Here is a 22,105-nt window from a genome sequence, read left to right as displayed (position 1 = left end):
TCTTTGAGGGCAAGACCAGGAGTCAGGAAGTGACGCGGGCTAGTGGGAGGAGGAAGGAAGAGACTGGCACTCAGTCTCGCTCTCTCTTGCCTCTGGACTCTGGCGGAGAAGGGAGCTAGAAATGCGCTCTCCCTTTAATAGATAGGAATCTAGGCCTTTCTCTCTCTCTTTATCAAATTCTTATTCTCCTTAATAAATGCTTAAAAGTCTAACTCTTGCTAAAGCTTATAATTTATTGGTGACCACTCATTAGATATTTTAGACAGTTTAGCTAGAATTTTAGCCCTTAACAGATGGCTGACCACGAAGAGGAAAGCTAACCCTCAGTCTTCTGATCTTCTGGTTGGGTAAGAAATTTCCCCTCCCTCTCCCTTTAAATTGCTAAGTACTGGCGCACTGGCTGTGTTTTCCTTTAAATTTTTTCGAATGGACCTTTTAAACTCCCTAATTACCCCATTTTTGATTTTAGTCTGTTTAACCAGACAAATGGGAGATAAGATCATGTTAATGCTTTGTTTTTGTGGATTTTCTATTTTTCTTTTTATTTTTGTTAAAAGAGCCAGCAACATACTCACACAAGGAAATATCTCTCCCTCTCCCAACCATGCTTTTTCAGAGAAACCTGAAGAGATTCCTGCAGTTTTTCCCAGTTCTAACACTAATTGTTGCTCTAATTTTGCATTCCTGGAGGCAATGACCCACCCTCTAGAAGCTTTTAATCCCGTAGTGCCTGGAGGCAAAGTGGGGGAAGAGGAATCCAGGCCTGAGTTCAAAATCAAGTCTGATTCAAATTGCCCTGGTCCCTCCCCTCCTCTCCAAACCCCACCCTCTACTCCTCCCATGGCCAAGCCCATAGCTTCCCCTGCCTGGGAAGTCCAGAGATCTGGTGCGCATGCTCAACTTTTTCTACCTGCATTTGCAGCTTCAGGCTCAGCCCTTCCCCGGCCTGGCTGTGCTTCTGAGACAACCTTAGAAAACCCTTTAAATTCCAGATATGCTCGTTTTGTTCATAATTTTGCTAACCTGCTTTTGTCTTTAATTAGTAATCTTATAAAGCATTTGTATGGTGAAAAGACTGACAGACAATATAGAGGGGTTAAAGAAGAAAAACTTAAGCTGAATAAGAATGACAATCATCACCATAGTTCAAGACTCCGCTTCTTTTGCCATGGAAGTATATATATTTTACAGAAATGTAGAAGTAAACAGCAAGGTATTGATATGAGTATTGGGGATTTTAGATATCGGAATCAAAAGTGTTCTGAATTCATTCAGAGTGATAGTATCAATTCAGAGGTTACATAGGATTTCTATGCTATTACATATACATTTTGAAATTAATGGTATAGGTTTATTTTCATAGAGATTTTCATGCTTTTGAGATTGTGTCATACTTAGTTTCTAAAACAAGGAGAATATTTGTAAAAGCTTTTTATAGTCATGTGATCAAGTTTATATTTTATAATACTCTTATTGATATTAAGTTCATATTCATTTAGATTTCCTTAGTTTGAATTTCACTGTATTTTATTGTTCCATGTGTATTTTCTTCTATTCATTCATCTATCTAATTTTGAAACATGGTTTTGATTTCATAATACAATGTTAATTCTAGGAGTATTGTGCTCCCATATTCTGAGTTGTTTGTTTTTGTTATTTTTTTTTTCCTCAACTGATTATTTGATCAAACTCTTTAAAGCATTTCCCTGGCAAATTGGTTGCCATGGCAAGTGTAAATTGATTCTAGAAGTATTATTTTTGATAAGCATATTCCCAAAAAAAAAAAAAAAAAGAGGGGAACATTTGTAAAAGTTTTCTTTTTTCAAAAAAAAAAAGTTCTTTGAGATTCTGTTGTGCTTTAACTTGTATTTAAGTATGTTCTGATTTTTCACAAAAGTAATTGTATACTAAGTAAAAAAAAAAGGGGTATTATTTGAAATTGTTGCATAATTATATATTGTGTTCTGAGTCAAGATGTATTCACATTTTTTGCAATCATTTATTATCCTCAATTTTTAAATCCATATGAGACTTGGATTATGGGAACTTATCATTTAAGACATTAATTGCCTTTATTCTGAGTTATCAGATGCCAGTTGGCCAAGATGCCATCCAATCACAAGAGGAATACATGCAAGAGCAGACACTGAACTGTCACATGAGGGGAGACATGCATGAAGTCAAGGTATGGCCGAGGGAACGGCTTTTGACTAATGTTGAGGTTGGATTCTCTTGGTTTAATATTTTATTTTATTTTTCCCCACAATATTGTACAGATGGCTGGAAGTATTCATCCCACCCATCTCACTTCTACACCTGGCTTCTATGCTCCCTCCTATATGCCTGATGCCATGGACATCTCAATCCCATGCATCTGATTAAGTCTGACTCAGTTTCCTCCAATATGTTCGGTGGCATGGACATATATTCCATCCACCTATTTTAAGCCTGGCATACTGCATGGACAGTACATATTGCTCAAGTGTGGGAATGCTCATATCCCATCATTTCTCTGTTCTTTTATGGTAACCCCCATAATTATCTCAGGTGTCATGATAAATAACAGTGTTGAATTTGGCCTTGACACCTGTTACCAATTATATTAGATTTTCTAATTTCTCATAATGGCATGAGGATAATTAGGCAGATGATGCAAAAAGTGATGAAACAAAGATAAAAATTATTTTTAAAAATTAATATCGCAGCAATTGTCTTCTCAATTACTCTCCATAAGGGGGGACTATACTAATAATATAATTTTAAAGAATGGTTCAATTTTTGTTTTATTATATGTTTCATGTGTAACAACTAAGATTCTGAATTCCCTTAGACATGTTTTTGAGAACTTTCATTGTTTGATTTGATTATTGACAAAGCTATTTTAAAGTTGTGTTAAGCTCAATTTTGTAGGAAATTTTCCTGGCTGATTACCAGCATCCACACATCAACCCCTGAAAAGACTTCCATTCCACGACTACACCTAGAGGACATCTGAGAAAAGACTTTCAGAGACTTTAAATGAACAGTTTTGATTTGTTGTTTTTTTTTTCTCTTTCTGTTATAATATACACCATCTGTAACATGTACTCTCTGCAGAGGCCCTCCCTTTGCAAGACCAATGTCAAAGCGTCGGTTCATGAGGACAAAAAATCGCCCCTCTGGACAAAACTTTCCTCTCTTCCTTTTCTATATTGTTGTTCACATATTATTAGTTAGCAATAGTTATCATATTGTTTTTACTGTTCCGTCAAGGAAACATTTTGTTTCTTGAGGAACAACAGGGGGGACTGTAATGATTGGAATAACGCCACCTGCTGGATACTTACTGTAGAGGAGTTCTGCCCATGAAGGGAAGGTCTTTGAGGGCAAGACCAGGAGTCAGGAAGTGACGCGGGCTAGTGGGAGGAGGAAGGAAGAGACTGGCACTCAGTCTCGCTCTCTCTTGCCTCTGGACTCTGGCGGAGAAGGGAGCTAGAAATGCGCTCTCCCTTTAATAGATAGGAATCTAGGCCTTTCTCTCTCTCTTTATCAAATTCTTATTCTCCTTAATAAATGCTTAAAAGTCTAACTCTTGCTAAAGCTTATAATTTATTGGCGACCACTCATTAGATATTTTAGACAGTTTAGCTAGAATTTTAGCCCTTAACATTTAGCTTTACATTTTGCAAAGTGCCTTAAAAATATGATCGAATTTGATCATCATAACAACTCTGGAAAACGGGTGCTATTATTATTTCCATTTTATAGATGAGGAAACTGAGGTTAAGTGACCTACCCAGGGCCACACAGCTAGCGAGTGTCTGGGGCTGTCATGTTTTCCCGACTCCCTGTCCAGGGCTCTATCTATTGGAGCACCTAGCTGTCTAGCTAAATAGTTTTTATTTTAGATAAATAATGAACTTGTATTGCCACAAAACTAAACAATGCTAGTTTGTGTTCAGTACTTAATTCACAGTAATTTATTTTATCTCTAAGGCTGATCTCAAAGTTGTAGCAATTCAAATTTCTATTCTGCTCTAACTGCTCCCAGAGATGTTAAGCTCTGTGCTCCTGAAAAGTGATCTCTGTGCAGAATTGGTGCCCTTTCTTATTACTGAGCATAAATAAAGGACTAGAACACTTCAGATGAAGCCTTACCTGATTAACCTGACCCTCCAATCACTCACTCCATCACTTTGCTTCCCTTGGCTTTCATGTCTACAATCTAGATTGGATTACCGGCAACTGGCTTTTATATCACTTTACCATTACTCTCTAGTTTTCTCCTGTGCATTTCTTCTGTCCCCAATTAGATTAGAAACTTCTCAAAGTCAGGAACCCTGCCTGCTTCCTTTTATTGATTTCTCTTCAACTTCGGTCCACAGCATGGATTCAATAAGTGCTAAATAAAGATTTAGTGATTGACTGATTAATCTTTAACTTAATGTGGTAGATTAGGCTACAAAAGGTTTTTCTTAACTCATTTTGAACTACTTTCTAATGGAAATGGATCATAGCCCTTGCATAGTCTTCCCATATCTTACATTTATGTTCTGAGATCCCAATTCAAACTTTTCAAAGGACATCTCCTCTAGTGGACTATTCTCAAAGATGAAGTTAGTTGGACATGGGGATTGGACAGGGACCCTTTAAACCAGGGGATTCTAAACTTGGGTTAAAGTTTTAAAATATTTTAGTAACTGTATTCCAAACTAATTAGTTTCCTTTGTAGTCTTGAGTGTTTTATTTTCTGCATTTAAAAACATTATTCTGGAAGGAATATTTAAGGAAAATCTCATTCTTAGGAAACAGCATTAAGTTTTCAAGTATACCAGGGAATCATTTATGTAACACTTTAAGGTTAACAAAGCATTTCACAAATAAGAGAACAAATATTTAATAAGTGCTTACTATGTGCAACCCACTTCACATATTATTCCATTTGATGTTCATAACATTCCTGGTAAGTAGGTACAATTAATATAGCCATTTTATAGTTGAGGAAACTGAGGGAGACAGAGGTTGAGAGTATTCCTCAGAGTCACACAGGTAATAGATTCAAATCTGAGGCCGGATTTGAACTCAGGGCTTCCTTACTTTAGGCCCAGGTCTCTACTATGCATTCTAAAACAGAAATATCTCCCTCAAAACAAACCAGAGAGGTAGGCACTACTATTATATCATGTTAACAACTGAAAAAACAATCTGAGTAACTAAGTTATTTACCTAGGTCACACAGTTAATAGTTGTCTAAGGTAGGATTTGAAACCAGGTCTTCCTGATTTCAAGTCCAGTCATCATCATCATGTTTATTATATGTTATATAGAATATGAATTGTTATTAGTGTAATCTTTATCATCCTTAATGTTATTATGGTAGTAGTAGAAACAGCAGCTAACATTTATATAGATATTTATTATTTACAAAGCACATACCTTATCCTTGAAACTACCTTTAACAGCAATATTGTTTCAAGAAAAATTTTAAATGACAAAGTCACTTTGATTATTACAAATACCCAAATTAACTACAAAGGATCTATGATGCAAAACTCTATATGTATCCAGAGAGAGGACTGATAAATAGAAATATTTATAGAATAGTTTTTACATATATGGACATATTTGTGTGTAATGGCACCCATCTTTAGGGATGGGAGGGAAGAAAAAGGGAAAAAATAAATCTACATGATAACTTCATTATGTAATTAAAAGGAATAACAAGTTGTACATAATAGATGTCCATTTTCATGTGCAATCATCTTTTTATTATACTTTGTTATGGAAATGCTTGTCTTATTCCATAAATTAAAAAATAAATAAATAAGGAGGTGCAAAAAAATTAAAAATAAAAACATTATTCTGTAAAGGGCTCCATAGATTTCATCATACTGCCAAAGGCGTCCATGAAGGAGAGACAGAGACAGACAGACAGAAAGACAGAGAGGCAGAGAGAGAGGTTGAGATTACAAACACTTGCTCTAAACCCTTCAAGGATTACTTATGGCAGTGCTTAGATTTGGCGGGGAGGGGAATCTTCTGGCATGAATTATTTCTAAACTTAAAGGAAACTGATTTGGATGGTAGTTGTTTTCTTAAGAACACTAATGTTTATAATGTAAAATCAGAGGAGCATTAAGGACACCACATCCAGAGAATTAACCTGGAGAATTTAAAGGTTTACAGAATACCATTCCCTTTGCTAATCCATCCCTTACAACAATAATAAACTAGTCTACCTTGTTCACAATCTGGTCATGTCACTCCTCTCTTCACATACCTTCTTCAGATGACTATTGCCTAATAAACAAAATTCAAACTTCTTTGTCTGGTATCCAAGTTCCTCTGAAATTTGAAGTGTCAAATGACTGAGGTTGGATTTGAACTCAGGTCCTCCCGAATCCAGGGCCAATGCTTTATCCACTGTACCACCTAGCCACCCCTAGCTTCTTCAAGTGGCTGGACCAGATAGTTTCTGTGGTGCCTTCTGATTCTGCCTCTGAGATCCTATGAATATTGTGCTTCCTGCTTATTTTGATACTGTCCATTCACAATATGTCACAGCAAATGATGACTTGAGTGCTAAGTGACCTTAGACAAGTCATCTTTCAACAAGATAGAATGAGAGATCAAATGTCAAAAGAGGAAATGTAAAAGAGATTAAATTTAGTAATTAATTTTTTTTTTTAGTGAGGCAATTGGGGTTAAGTGACTTCCCAGGGTCACACAGCTAGTAAGTGTCAAGTGTCTGAGGCTGGATTTGAACTCAGGTACTCCTGACTCCAGGGCCAGTGCTCTCTATCCACTGCGCCACCTAGCTGCCCCTAGTAATTAAATTTAATACAAAGTCCTGCACTTCTTTTCCAAACTCCCCTGAAATAATATTAACTATTATTATTATCATAACTAATATTTATATGGCACTTTAAGATGTACTTTAAGATTTGAAAAGAGCTTTACAAATTTTATTTCATTTTATCCTCTTAATAACCCTGAGAGGTAGGTGCTGCTATTTTCTCCATTTTACAGATAGGGAAAATGAGGTCAATAGCAGCTAAGAGTAGTATAAATAGTAAGTCTCTAAGGCAGGATTTGAACTCATCTTCCTGACTCCATGACCAGCATTCTATCCACTGGGCCACATAGGGACAGGAGTAAATACTTAAGGGAGTTGTATCTAGGCAATAGTTCATATGAAAAAGATACAAGGAGCTTTGACAATAGCTCCTATGAAAAAGATCTAGGGGTTTTAATGGACTACCAGCTCAATATGATTTGAGTCAGTAGCATGACATCATAGCCAAACAACAACAACCAATGAGACCTTATGATACAATAATAAAAAATATAATATCCAGAATGAGAGAAATTAGTTTAATTCCACTCTGTTATGGTCAAATCACACTTGAAGCATTACAGTCAACGGGGTCACATTTTTAAAAAGACATTGATAAGCTAGAGTGCAGCTGGAAGACAACAACCAGGATGGTGAGAGATCTTGGAGATCATGCCGTATGAGCATCAATTTGAAGGAATTTTGCATATTTTGCCTAGAAAAGAGAAGGCTCTGGGAGAGAATGGGGGAGGGGGTATCTATGATACCTATCTTTAAATATTGGAAGGATTGTCATACAAAAGAGGACTTATATTCAATTTGATCCCAAAGAGCAATCATAATCAATAAGGGCAGAAGTAAAGGCAATGAATGAAAGTTACAGAGAGGAATAATTTGGCTCAATACAAGGAAGCCTTCATAAAAAATAAGTAAAGTGGGGCGGCTAGGTGGCTCAGTGGATAAAAGCACCGGCCCTGGATTCAGGAGTACCTGAGTTCAAATCTGGCCTCAGACACTTGACACTTACTAGCTGTGTGACCCTGGGCAAGTCACTTAACCCCCATTGCCCCACAAAAAAAGTTAATAATAATAATTAAAGCTCCCCACAAATGGACTGGGCTGCCTCAGATGCCAATGAATCCCCTACTATTTAAGGTCTGCAAACATAGGCTAGTTGACCACTTTTCAGGTGTTTTCAGAGGGAATTCTTGTTCAGGAATGTCTGGACTAGATAACATTTGAGATCCTTTCCAACTCTGATATTCCATAATAATTGAAATGAGTCCCTATGTTGAAATTACAAGTAATGGATCTCAATGCAAATTATAAAATATAATATACAAATAAAAGAATGTTTTTAAACTGATAAAAAGCATTCCTTAGACCAAATTCCATCCTGCCCATTAACACAATCATTAGGCTTGAGGAGTGTAATCAGTAATTTAAAATTATACATCTCCACATTCTCTTGATATTTGCAGACTATTTTCTAATTGTTCTTACTTTAAACTGCTTCAGTAACAATAATATCTGGTGTTTTTATAATGATTTAAGATTTGCAAAGGACTTTACCGTCATATTTCATTTGACCCTTACCATAGCTCTGTGAGGTAGGTTCTACAGATATTATCATTCTCTTTTTACAGATGAGGAAAATGAAGCCAAGAGTTTAATTGACTTTCCCATAGTGACTTTTCCCACTTGGGCCTGCCCTATGTTTCAGTCCCTAGACATTTCTTCCCCCCTTTCTAAGCCTTATCTGCCCTGTATTTATTTCCCTTAAGACTTTGCTAAGCGGCTAATTTCTGATTTTTAAAAAAAATCACAAAGAAGTGTTATTTGGTTGGTTATTTCTCCAGTATTTTGTTTGTTTTGTCTCATTTTTATTTTGTTGTTTTCCTATAAAAAGTGATACCTGAAGCTAACTTCCTTGACTCCAAGAAGTGAGCCTTTGATGATTAGGATGTTACTCACTGTAGCAAGGCAGTAGAGAAGTATATTCAGGAGAGAGAACCTTTTAGCAATATTCTTCAAATCTCACCCACAATCTATTGGGCCCTATACTCATTGTGATGGCTGGCTCTGTGGTAAGAATGTAGATGACTTCTCAAGATCCTTCCTGGCCCTAAGAATCATCATACCCCCTCAAAAGATCCAGGTCCACCACGTTAGGGCAAATCCAATCTGGAATCCTATCAAATGGCATACTCTCACTTCTTTCAAAAAAGACTTGATCTACTACTCCCTTCTCAATTGAGAAACTTCCCTCAGAAACAAAATGAAGTGACTTTTCCAACTCTATATGAATTACCTATACACATTGTATCTTTCCTGTGTGGTGTCAAATCCATAGCTAACAAGTAAACATCATTGAGTTCATAAGCTTTTCCAAGCATATCTACCAACATATCTCTAGACATCACTTTGCTGAGCCTGTAGCTGAAAGGTAGACCCAGTGCAACATAATTTTATGAAGACATTCTAATAGGGCAACTCAAATCCTAAATAAGTTCTTCTTGATGTAAGGTATTTTTAAAAAGCATGGAGCTGAGGGATAAGAAGGAGAGGGAGGGAGAGAATAAATTAAACACACTGTACTGATAACTACCCAAAAGTGTGTTTAAAATTCTGTACCTTTCACTCTGGAGACAATGGTGCATTCCAACAAACAGAAGTCACCATGATATTGTCAAGTTGAATGTCATGTCTAAATACAAATTACACAAATTACAGTTGCCCTATGACAACTTTGAAAACAGCCTGCAACTTTCTTCATTATGTATTTTGGGAGTTTAACTCTCCCTTGGTTCTTTTTTGGGAGGATTCAATGTTTTTCAGATGCTTTTGTCTACAACTTTCTTGCCAAGGAGTCAGAGTGCTAGAGAATTAATACAGATCAGAAAGAAATGGGGCCTAGATTCCTACAGAGGGTTGTGTTTTCGGTGCCTCTTCCTTGAATCTATGTAAATACTCTGCAGAGAGCCTTCTGCTGTTGTCTATTTCTTTCTTACCAATTCACAACAATGTATTTTTGTTTTGTTTTCAGCTTACCTACAGTGTACCCCATAATTTACCCTGACATGAAAGATTTGTAGAAAAAAAGTCTAGCTCAGCTTTCCCCGCCGGATCACAGACCTTTCTCATGGAAATTAGCAAACCAAATAATCATTGTTTCAAGAATACCTAAAAGAACTTCGAGGTTCACCTGACAGTGGTCTCTAAGGACTTTATCCACATGCAGGTGCCCTTTTACAACTATCGAAAAGCAATCTCTTAATCAATTGTGGAACTTCCAGACAGGACATTAAATTGTTTATGCATGATAAACATTTGTGTTCCTTATTGGTGGCTCCTTTCCTGTTTTCTCCTTCCTCCTTCAGACAAAATGCAAGCTATGATTTGATTGCTCTTCCTCAGTTTGAAAGAAAAAAAATCTTCGCATAAATCCACCCCCAGCGCCAGTGAGGCATTTTCCTGCTCTAAACGTCAGCATGCTTGGCAGGATTTGCATGAGATCAAGTCAGTAATCAATGCAAATTACTGTACTTGATTTTGGGGTATCCTACATTCACTTGCAAATTGTTTTGTCTGTCGCCTTTCCCTGACACAAGCAAAAGAACCCCCCTCCCCTAAAAACCACTAGTAGGGCATTCCCTCCCCAAACCAGAGTTTCTTTGGTAGTTGGGGGGGGCGGGGGGGGGTGATGTTGTGATAGATTCCTTGTCAGTGGTGGTTCCAGGGAACTGAGGAATCCTCTGACCCTGGGCTCTACAAACTTGAGAAGCCGGTGAAGTAATTCGTCAGCAGAGCGTGGGGGTGTCATCTTGTGCAGCTCGGTGCCTGGCAAAGCCCCCCTGCGTTTCATTTGCACCAAGCGGGACGTGTCAGACAGACTGTATTTTGTGTGATTCTATTATATTTTCACCAGCTGAACAAGCCTCAAGGGATCTTCGCGCTATTTCGCTGAGCAGATGCATTCGCTTTCTGTGTTGCTGAGAGGGCTCTATTTTATGAGAGTCAGCCCACCCCGCCCCCAATCCCCCTTTTTCCTTCCCTGTCTTTTTGTTACTTCTCCTCTCCTGTTGTTCTTAAGACTCCCTGGCACTAAGCGGAGAGCTAGGCTTAGGTCTAAAGCTAAGGGAGGGACGTGAGAAAGGTCCTCATTCTATTTCCTTCCTCCAGTTCCTCCTCTGGCGTCCGCTTCTTTCTCCAGTCCTTTTCTAAGTTCCCAGACCCATGCTGCGCATCTGTCCCCTGCCTTCGGAAACTGTTCGCCATGGGGGGGCGATTTCATAACCTGCCGCTTCTGACTGCCTAGCTTTATTCAGCTCTCAGTCCGGGCGCGCTGAGACCCGCGCAGGTAAGCCCGGATAGATTTGGAGTGGAAGCAAAACTGGGCACCCGGGTCTCTGGGGACTCATCTGGGGGCCCTGTTTTTCCTACTCAAGATCGCCATGGCCGTTTTCACATTTAGAAGACAATCGGAAGACACACACAACCTATGAGAGCAGTGGGGGTAAGGAAGTGGGGGGAATGGAATTCCGGCCTCGCCATGGAACCAGGAGCAATCTATGGCAGAAGACAAGAGCTATAGACAAAACTTGCACCCGGGGGAAGGGGGTAGAGGGTAGAGGATAGGGGAGGAGGAAAAAGGAGCAAGGGCTGTGCCTGCTTTCCTGTCTGAGCCCCAAACACCGCTTCCCACCCCCACCCCACGCCCCAATATCTCCCGTTAGGGAGAGGTTTAGTTACCTATCAGCTCTTCTAAGAAAGGCAAGAAGTCCCCGGAATTCACTATAGAAGCCTCTGGCTTCGGAAATACCCTTCTGTAAATTCTGTACAACAAACGTAAACCATTCCCTTACTGTATCTTTCCCAATAGCGTCAGCTTACTATGCAGGAGATAATACGGAGCAGGTAGTCTGAGGGAGAGCTCCTTAAAATGCTGCTGCATGGCACATCATAACGTCCGAGGCAGAGCTTCCCCCACCCCAAACGCACAGACACACACACACCCTTCCCCTTCATCTTTTAGCCCCAAATACATCAAATAAACTTTTTGGGACCACTTTACCAAACCTGGGAGTTGAGAGCTAAGCCCCTTCCCTCTGTCTTAAGATCTTCAACCTAAAATTTAAAAGAACATTTTAAAAGGCAAGTGGGGTAGTCTTTTACTTTTCAATGCAAAATCAACCGCAACAAAACCATGCCCAGATGCCCTGGCATCCCCTCACCCTCCAGTTCACACTCCCCTTAGCCCCCCGCCCCCAGCTCCCATTTCCCACCTCCACCCCTATCCACCCGTTTCCACCCGTGTTTTCAGTGCACAGCTACATGTCCCCAGCGAAAATCCAACCACCAAACTCCAGGAAGAAAGAGAGGTGCAACTGGCTGCCCACCGTACGGATTTACGAGATTAAAAGAAAAGGAAAAAAATAAGCGAGAATCTTCCTTTTTCAGTAAACATAATGTTTTGTTGGGTCTGGAGGGGAAATTTTTTTGGTTGATTATTTTCGTTTTCCTCTTTTTTTTTCTTTTTCTTTTTTTCCTGCACGATCAGATTCTTACCCTATTTCAGGCAGAGGGTGCTGTAAAGAAGCCCGCCTTGGCTGCTTGCAGCTCCATGTCAGGGCATGCTGCTGTGCGAGCCTGGGACTGGGAGCTGCACTTGTAGCTGTTCTTGGTGCTGAAAGGGGCTGTGATTCCAGAGCACAACGCAAAGTCTCTTCCATGTGAATAACAAATACTCCCACTGGCAGCAGCTATTGGTCTGTCTAACTCTCCTCCTAATCCACCTCTTATCAGCCATTCAGCCTGGCCACGGGCTAAGGGAGCTTTCCCTGCACGGGATCTCGCGGAATAATCGCCAATCGTTGCGTGCCAAGCAAGTCACATCTGGAATGCAGAGGAGAGATCCCGAGGTTCGGAAGCCCCCGGATTCCGATGTCACAAAGCTGACCCGAGGCGGGTTTTGAGTGTGTGAGTCTGAGTATGTGTGAGTATGTGCGCGCGCGCGCGTAAGTGTGTGTGTGTGTGTGTGTGTTGTGGATTTCCCCTACTCTAAATCGCTGCAGCCCAAACCAAAGCTGGAACTACAACGAAAAATGTAAATGGTTCTGGAGGGGAAAAACACACCTCCCCACCCCTACAACAAAAATGAAGACTCTTAGACTTAAAAGCGTTAGAAGAGAGAATGAATAGAAATAAATAATATGGCTGTTAAGAAATACATAGCTGTTGAATAGCTCTAACTGGCTGAGAAGCACTTCACTGGGGGGGGGGGGCAAAGTAGGGTGGGAACTATTGGGGGGGCGGGGAGAATCCGCCCCCAGTAGACCAAGAATACTCTGTTAAAATAACCACTGTGAGCATTAATCCTAGCTAATGATCACCTCTCGGGAAACAATCGCAATATAGAGTACATTACAATAATGAAATATCTGCTTTCTCCCCCCCCACCCCTAGCCACCTTAAAAATCAAATAAGGGCTGAGATACTCATAAACAGAACTAGCTAGCGCGGATCTCCATCAAAGTTTTATCCCCACGCCGTGCTAGGCTGCTACCTGGCTGTTTGTCCTGGCGGGCAGCAGCGAAAGGCTCAAGGGATCGAAGTTACTCCTGGGAGACAGGAGGCAGCCTTTCCATGAAACCCCCAGAACAGGCGAAGTGGGTGGCCAATTGGGACAGAGCTGTGAGGTGAGGTGAGGTGAGATGAGATGAGGTGGGGCATGCGGCGGTGGTCACTGCTTTATTGAAATTAGTCAGACATCCGCCTTCGGGTTTGGACTCAGGACAGAAGGAAACCACATCAGCACATCCATGGCTGCGCTTTTTATCTTCTCTCCCCCTTTCCATGCGGGAACCCTCAGGTTTCCCTTTGACATCGATTGTATCGAAACACGCCCCCTCACTGTTTCCACCCGCCCGCGCCCCTTTCTTGGTGTTATCAAAACATCTTTTCTCCTCCCCCCCCCCCCAAAAAAAAGCGCTAGGAAGATGTTGCTAAACCTATTACAAAGAGTCACCGCACGCGCTCTGGGCGCCGCTAGCACCGGGTCTCCTCGCCAGGGATTATTAGCAAGGAGCCGCCCGCGCCTCCGCCGCCAAGCCTTGTCTTGGTGAGAAAGTTCCATCTTGAGGAAGCTATGGGCAACTGCAGTCTGTTGGAAAGCCGGGTCCGCCCGGAATTTCTGCACTTCCTTGGGTGAGAAATGTGTGAATCACGGAGAGGATAAGAGCCACTTCTCTCACCCCGCAATCTGATTGTTCAGCAGCTGCAGGAGAGAAATTAGGGCAAGCGTCTGAGCTGGAGGATGTGTGGAGGAGGGCGTCAAATCCTACATCTGAAGGCTGAATTTGCTAGGAGAGAGGAATAGGGAGTGAGGAGGAAGTAGTGAAAAAATCTAGGGAGAAGGCAAGAACTGACCAGGTGCAAAGCAGTCCCTGGATCTAACCTTCTCAAGTCTGTTTCTGTTCCCCCTTCATCTTTCATGTTTCCGAACATGCACTTTAAAGATTCACTTACTCTCTGTTGGCGCCGGTGCTTAAGCTTAAATTCTGTATGCTGCCCTGACTCGCGGTAAATGTTCAGAACAGGGCTTTTCATCCTTTGTTACTTGCAATATTAACTCCCTGGTCTCAAATGTAGAAGCCTATGGTGGAAAGTGCACTGGTTTTGGAGCCAAAGAACTTGTCTTTAAAACTTGGCTCTGCTCTTTACATGTGTGGTCTTGAGGAAGTAATTTCCCTTTCCAGGGCTCAGTTTTCTCATCTGTTGAGAATGGTGAACAAGGAGGCCTGAAGTTCTCTTCCAGCTCAGAATCTATGATTCTCTTCTTAGCCCTTCTAACTTTATGATTAGGCCCAAGACAGAAGGAAGAGGAAATAGCCTGGAGTTCAAGCTAAAGCAACTAAGACTGTGTGCCCTCAAACCTCAGCAGTTTTACCTTTGTCATATGGGAAATGAGATTTACAGGATGATTATATATGGGTGTATGTGTGTGTGATCAAGTGTAGCTGTATGTGTGTGTGACTCAGATTTGGGGGAGGGGAAGCACCAGCTGGCAGAACTAACCCCTTGCTCCCAATTGCCTGACTTCCTGATGTCTCATCCCTGAAATAGGAATCCCCAAATTGTTCCTGAAGTGGTTACCCTTTTTCTGATACTCCAGCAATGGCTATCTGTGAATGGTCTGTAAGCTCTTTGCAGAGTAGTCAAACTTGTCCAACCAAGCTAAGTATTACTGGCTCTGCTTGTCTGTGGATTCATATTTCTGCCCTTCCAAATTCTTCCCTATTGTGCATTAATACTGGGGACAGGGTGTGATACTAGAACAAGAAGAGAATGAAGGCAGAAGGTAAAGAGATCCCTAGAAGATCTTTCTTGAGAGACTTCAACAGCTCTCATAGTCATTTTTGACATTTGGCAAAGCATACCTACCTGTGTGCAGAAAGAACAAGTAGGAAGGGCCTTTTGATTAGTCTTTTTCATTATTAAAACAATAATAGCTAGCATTTAGATAAAACACTCTACAGGGTACCTCATTTTATCCTCATGACAACTTTGTGAGCTAGGTGCTATAATCAACACCATTTCACAGATGAGAAAAGTGAGGTAGAAAGTGATTTACCCAGTGTCACACATCTAGCTGTCTGTTCATTCTCTAAGAAGACCATGACATCGAGGTTATGTCATGACTTGCACTGAATTGGATTTAAATGAGGGAGGGCTGTGCAAGGTGACCAACCTCATTCTCTCCTCCAGAGCCATCAGGGTCTAGTGGTAAGACATATATTGGGACAACTGGAGATGGCTTAAATGTATAAGACAACTGGGTTTAAGTGACTTGCCCAGGGTCACACAGCTATTAATTGTCTGAGGTGAGATTTAAATTCAGGTTCTCTTGACTCCAGGGCCACTGTTCTATCCATTGCACCACCTAGATATCTGATAAGGATTTGGAACTCAGGTCTTCCTTACTCTGGGTTCCATGCTCTTACCCATTAGTGCCACCTAGCTGAGAATTGAATAATTCCACTAAAGACAATATAGTTGGGGCAACTAGGTGGCACAGTGGATAGAGCACCGGCCCTGGAGTCAGGAGTACCTGAGTTCAAATCCAGCCTCAGACACTTAACACTTCCTAGCTGTGTGACCCTGGGCAAGTCACTTAACCCCAATTGCCTCCCTGAAAAAAAAAAGAGAGAGACAATGCAGTTGTGATAAACATTAAAGGAAATTCCTAGTCTCTTTTCTTTCTCCAGTTGTTTTTCTTTAGGTTTAAAAAAACTATCATGAAAAAAATGCAAAAGACTTCAGTCTCACATCTTGATACTTCCATTTGGAGAATTAATGACTGATTTGTTTTTTTGCAAAATAGCAGTTCTTTTCCAGGCAACAAGAGAACATCAGAGTTGGATTCTAATTTTCCATTTCACATTATCTTTAATTATTCAAACCCAGAATTAAGCCATTATCCAAAATTGATCAATATCAAGTAGATGCATTTCTTGAATTCCTGTAGATTTTAAATTACTATAACAAATTGCCCTTTGCTTCCATGATTAATGTTAAATATTCAAGTTTCCTCCTTAAAGAACTCAGAATCAGTCATAATCTGAAGAATAGGAAAAGAGGTTTTCTACAAGTGGTACAGTGAGAGGCCTGCCAAATCCATAGTCAGGAGATCTGGGTTCAGATCTTGGCTCTGTACTTACTCTATGTGAAACCTTTAGAAAACAACGTCACCTCTCTGGGATGCTATTTTCTTAAGTGTAAAATGAGGGGGTCAGATTAAAAGATAAAGTCTGGCTCTAAATTTGTGATCCTACTCTTTGGTGATTGATTATTATACTACTATGAAGAAGATATTCAGCCCTCCCTCTACCCCGACCACCTTTCATCAAATCCAATGTACCATGGATCTGTTTTCCTTTTATAATAATCTGCGCCCCAGCAGACTATTTAAAATCAAGTTAATACAGACAAGCAGAATGGATGCTTAAATCCTCGATCTGTTCCCTCTTTAGGAGCTTGCAATTCAGAACATACATAAAACACTTTTATAATGGCAAACTTCTATGTAAATATTGCTGGTTTCCTAAACCTTACTCCAAGGTCTCATTTTGTGGAAGTGACTCTAGGCTCTCAAGGGCAATGCCATCAGAAAATGTTGTCATTCAGTCAATTCAGTCATGTCTTTGTGACCCCATTTGTCATTTTCTTGGCAAAGATCCTGGAGTGGTTTGTCATTTCCTTCTCCTGCTCATTTTATAGATAAGGAGCTGAGGCAAACGGAGTTGAATGACTCACCCAGGATCACACAGCTAGTAAATGTCTGAGGCCAAATTTAAACTCATGAAGATGCATTTTGGGGCTCTATCCACTGCTCCACCTAGCTGAAAAAGACTTCAAGTACACCTGGCCACAGAATATTTGTCATCTGAGGATTTAACTAAGCTCAGAGAAACCCACCACAATGTTGTTGGTCACTAGGTGATGGATGTTTTTGGCTGCAGCAATTCATGAAACCATCCATTAAAGCATGAATGAGCTGGGATTTGCATGGATGGAGAAATTATCCATATCAATGAAATAGTGGGTCTTCAACAGATTGAAAAAGTTTTATCATGATTATTCATGCTAAATATCATAACATTCTTTTAGGCCATATTACTGATTATAGCTTTCTGTGTTTCTTTGAAAAGTCTCTGTCCTCTGTGGCACTGGGCATTAGCTATCTTAACCTCAATCCTTATGCAAAATAGAACATATTTTCTAGTAGCTAATCCTCAAAGTAGATTTGCCCATAATCTTCTCATTTTCGGTTAATTTAAAATGTGAGAAACTGCCCATGTGTTGGAAAATGCAGAAAACAATGCCATATGTTTAGTGTCCATTTAATTCAAGCTGTGATATGTATTCCACACATGGTGCTATTTGCCAGAATTCACGCTTCAGTACCATCATTAAGGCTCAAGCCCTATATAGGCTGCTCTCTTAGAGAGCTGCCAATCAGGAGCAGGACTTGCCCCCATCCTTGTTTCTCCAGTAGTCTCAATAGAAGCTATCAAATATGTAGCTCAAAGCTAAATATGAGTCACTGATCATTGCTAACTACCTCCCCCCATGTTGTAATATGGGTCCAGACTATATAACAGCAAAACATCATAATTCTACATTTACTCAGACAAGCAAAAGACCCAGGCATTACTTGCCCTCTTATCAGGTTCTCCCAGAGGATTGAGCAGCCAGGAGACAGAGAGAAGGACAGCTAGACAGAGAGCAATAACCTACAATCCAAATCACTTCAGCAAGCATTTAATAAATGCTTACCATATGCACAGCATTATACTAAGTTCTGGGAATACAAATACAGGAATAAAATCTTTCTTGTCCTCAAGGAGGACAGCTAGGTGACTCCGTGGGTGGAGCACTGGGCCTGGAGTCAGGAAGACCTGAATTCAAATCCAGCCTCAGACACTTACTAGCTGTGTGATCCAGGACAAGTCATTTAACCCGTTTGCCTCAGTTTCCTCACCTATAACATGAGCTGAAAAAGGAAATGGCAAACCACTCCAGTATCTTTGCCAGCTCCAGTGTCTTTGCCAAGAAAACCCCAAATGGGTCATGAAGAGTTGGACATAACTAAAACAACAAAAAAACTGTCCTCAAGAAACTTATAGTCCACTGGATCAGAACAGCTTTGCCATTCTATGACACTTATAAATACTACCTAGTTCCTCTTTAACATGCTCTTTTCACAAAGCTCTCCTTGAAAAACACTAGATTTTGTCTCAGTTTTAACATGTCAGCACTATTGCCAGCATCCATCCTGATGAGATACCTTGCTAGCTGCAGCCCAGAATAGGCCCAATAGGCTAGAGCCCATGGTGCTAGATGTGCTCTTGATGCTAATGCACCCACTGCTTTGTGCTATTTTATCAAGGCACTGTAACTACATTACTCTTATTAAATCTCAATGTCATGCATTTGTAAAGTCGCTATCTGTAAGGGGCTAAAATTCTAGCTACGATGTCTAAAATCTACTGAGTGGCTGCCCCAAATTAGAAGCTTTAGCAAGAATTTAGACTTTTAAGCATTTATTAAGGTTCATTAGGATCTAGTGATCAGAGAGAAAGAGGACAGAATTCCTTCATCTATCTATCTAAGGGAGCCAGCATCTCAGCTCCCCTCAAATGAGGTCACAGGTGAAAGAGCGACCCCTCATCCCTTCCTCCTCCCAGAAGCCTCCTCTCCAACCGGAAACAGGGCCATCCACACACACTCAGCTCCAAGCTAATTGGTTGGCAGCCCTACAGCTGCAAGCCAGCCAGCTTCCCTACAGTGTCTCTCCAGCAGGGGCATCATTCCAATTCTCACACATGTAAGACTGTAAAGTACCTTAGAGGTCATCTGGTATAATCACCCCTTTGAATATATGAGAAAACTGAGGCTGAAGATTTGAATAACTTTCCCATGGCAGAGATGAGATTTGAACAGGGACACTCAGGCTCCAAATCTAGAGCACTTTCTACATATATTATGACCACTTTTTTATATTATTCAATTAAAAAGTGTTTCTCTGCCTTCTATCTCTCTACCCTATTAGGAAAAAAATAAAATAAAAACAAAGCTCACGTAACAAATATGCATAGTTTGTCTACAGGAAATAATTTATACCCAGTGATTTTCTCCATGGGTGTTTTGCTCTATTAGTTAGATCATTGTGGTTTTGAACCTAAAGCCAGAGGTACAATTCTTAAAAGGGCAGGTGAAACTACTCAGTTCCATTACCAGTGATGATACTGTTAACCCCAGCTAGACACTTCACAAACGCATGCAGTTAGCTACAAAGAAGTTTTGTGAGAAAGTATGAAGGAGTCCATGCAAATTCATCTCTTAACTTCAAATATATGTAATTTTGACAGTGTGGGTAGATGGTCTTTCAGAGTTGCCAATGATGAAAAATTAATTGCCCTGCTGCCATTCTTGAAATGAGCTTCTCTAAATTTAGTTAAGCTAGTCCTTAGATAATAGATACATGATCCATCAGCTAACCCACACTCAAAGCCTTTCCAACATGGCAGAACCTACCAAAGTTTGTGCCCCATTTGTACATCCTTTAAGAAACTAGGGTCACCTCCACCCCACAATAAGGCATTAGAATAGAACTTTATTGAGTCCCTATTACTAGAAAAAAAACAACTCAAAGCACATCTACTAATGGTGGGTCCAATGCATGAAGGAGAACAAGCTGATAATACTCTTAAATATGCATAGACTTAAAATGTATACATTACCCTCTTGTACTTCTGCTGTTTACACCTTGCTAATTCCTTAACCCTGGGCCATTCCCACCATCCTTCTTCTCTATTCTTCCTCTCAAATTGCTAAAGGCAATTCACATTTTCTAACCTTGGCTAGGTTCACTCTGTCAAACTTTTGATACTCTTTAATTGTTTCTCCATCACACTCATCACAATAGCCATTCCAAATATTCTGCTCTCCTATCCCCCCAATTCAACTTCTCTCCATGCCTGGTCCCTCAGCAAAGTATCTCACCTCTGGAGCATCAATTATTTATTACCTCTTTCTCATCTTCAATATCTTTCTATTGGCTATCTCCTTCCCACATTCTCTCTACATCTTCTACCTAGGTGCTATTATCTTTGGTTCAGTTATAATCTCAATGCAAATGGTTCCCAAACTGATATAACTAGCTCTTATCTCTCTAGCACTTTAGCCCTGCATCTCCAAATACCCCTAGGCATCTCCACTTGGCTGGCCATTAGAACTTCAAATTTCAATGCGAGCAACATTGAACTCACTCATCCCCTAACTCTTTTTCTCCCCTGATTCTCCTCTTTTTGTTGATGGCACCATCATTTTCCTAGTTAACAGGGCTCAAAACTTGACTTCCTTTTCCTTTACCCCCCATATGCAGTGCTTTACCAAGTCCTATGGCTTCTATCTCCAAATTTTGTGGGTATCTATCTCCTCTCCACTCATACTGCCACTGCCTCAGAACAGGGTCTTGTTAACTATCTCCTAGATTATTATAATAGTTTCTCAATTTGTCTCTCTTCCTCCAGTCCCTTTCATTTCCACTCCATCTTTCATACAGTTACCAAAATAATTTTCCTAAGTCATAAATTTGATCATGTCATCCCCCTGCTCAAAAACCCCTAGTGGCTCCCTACTGCTTCAAAAATAAGATATCAAATTCTTACACTGGTGCTTAGGACCCTCCAAGATCTGATTCCAACCTACCTTTGTAGCCTTGTTTCATAGTGTGCATGCATTCTCTTTCTAGCTGAATTGGACTGCTGTCTTTTCCCATCTCAACTTACTATCTCTTATGACCATGCATTTTTCATAGGACATCCTTCATGTGTGGAATGCACACCTTTTTTAACTCTTCCTTTTAAAATTCTTCTCTTACTTCAAAGCACACCCCAGGTGCACATTGTCAAGGAAGCTGTTCCCAGCTAAAAGTGTTCTCTCATACATCAAATTTTCCTGTTCAACTTTTCTGGATCTCTCCTTTCTCTCTAGTATTTTTTACTTTGTTGAGCAGCTAGGTGGCATAGTGGATAGAGCACTAGCCCTGAAGTTGGGAGGACCTGAGTTCAAATTTGACCTCAGACACTTAGCAGCTGTGTGAACTTGGGCAAGTCACTTAACCCCCATTGCCTTAAACATCCAGGCCCTCTTCAGTCATCCTAATGTATATCTTGCCACTGAACTCAGATGGCTCTGGAGGAGAGACTGAGGTTGGTGACCTTGCACAGCCCTCTCTCACTTAAATTCAATTCAGAGGATGGAGAGAAGAGACCATAGAATGCTAAAGAAATGTTTGGGGGTATGGAGCAGAAAAGAAGGAGCTTTTGATAGATGGCCTATTAATTTCTCAGGAGAGTAGAAAGTGAAATTTTCTTCTGAGAGGGAGATGGAGACAATGGTATAGGAGATTTGAGGAGAGGAGAAGTTTGGAAGAGCATCTGGGAGTATAATAAAAAGATGTTTGGAGAAGAATGAAAGTATTGCTGGGCAGCAATGAAGGTCCCTTTGAAGTTAAATAATATAAAATTGTGGTGGCCCATATAGCATATTTGTATGACTTTCTCCAGCAGTGTTCAGGAATGCATAAATAGAAATGGAAAAGACAGATTGGGATGGTGGTAACCTAAGTTTGGGTTTTGGCAAAGTATATCCGGTGATAGAGCAAAAGGCAAGGGAATCCAGTATAGCTATGTGTTTTATTTGAATTGATCAACCATGGGGTCA

The 22,105-nt window shown here is 40.4% G+C and overlaps 1 protein-coding gene across 6 annotated transcripts in view; it reads right to left on the bottom strand.

The window, feature by feature from the left end:
• GRM8 (glutamate metabotropic receptor 8) overlaps positions 1 to 13,513 on the bottom strand; it is a 952,263-nt gene extending 938,750 nt beyond the window's left edge. For 3 of the 6 annotated variants that reach the window (XM_043969212.1, XM_043969213.1, XM_043969217.1), the window contains exon 1: positions 12,383 to 12,790. The gene's annotated coding sequence lies outside the window, so the exon portion shown is untranslated. Of the gene's footprint in view, positions 1 to 11,566; positions 11,688 to 11,707; positions 11,796 to 12,382; positions 12,791 to 13,379 lie in introns of those variants that run through there. The other 3 variants (XM_043969215.1, XM_043969216.1, XM_043969214.1) reach the window with 3 other exon arrangements.
• Between the last annotated feature and the right edge of the window lie 8,592 nt (positions 13,514 to 22,105).

Source organism: Dromiciops gliroides, chromosome 5 (genome assembly GCF_019393635.1).
Source record: "Dromiciops gliroides isolate mDroGli1 chromosome 5, mDroGli1.pri, whole genome shotgun sequence".
In the NCBI taxonomy this organism is placed as follows: Eukaryota; Metazoa; Chordata; class Mammalia; order Microbiotheria; family Microbiotheriidae; genus Dromiciops; species Dromiciops gliroides.
The sequence above is the reverse complement of the archived record's forward strand: the minus strand, read 5'-3'. Positions and strand labels throughout refer to the sequence as shown.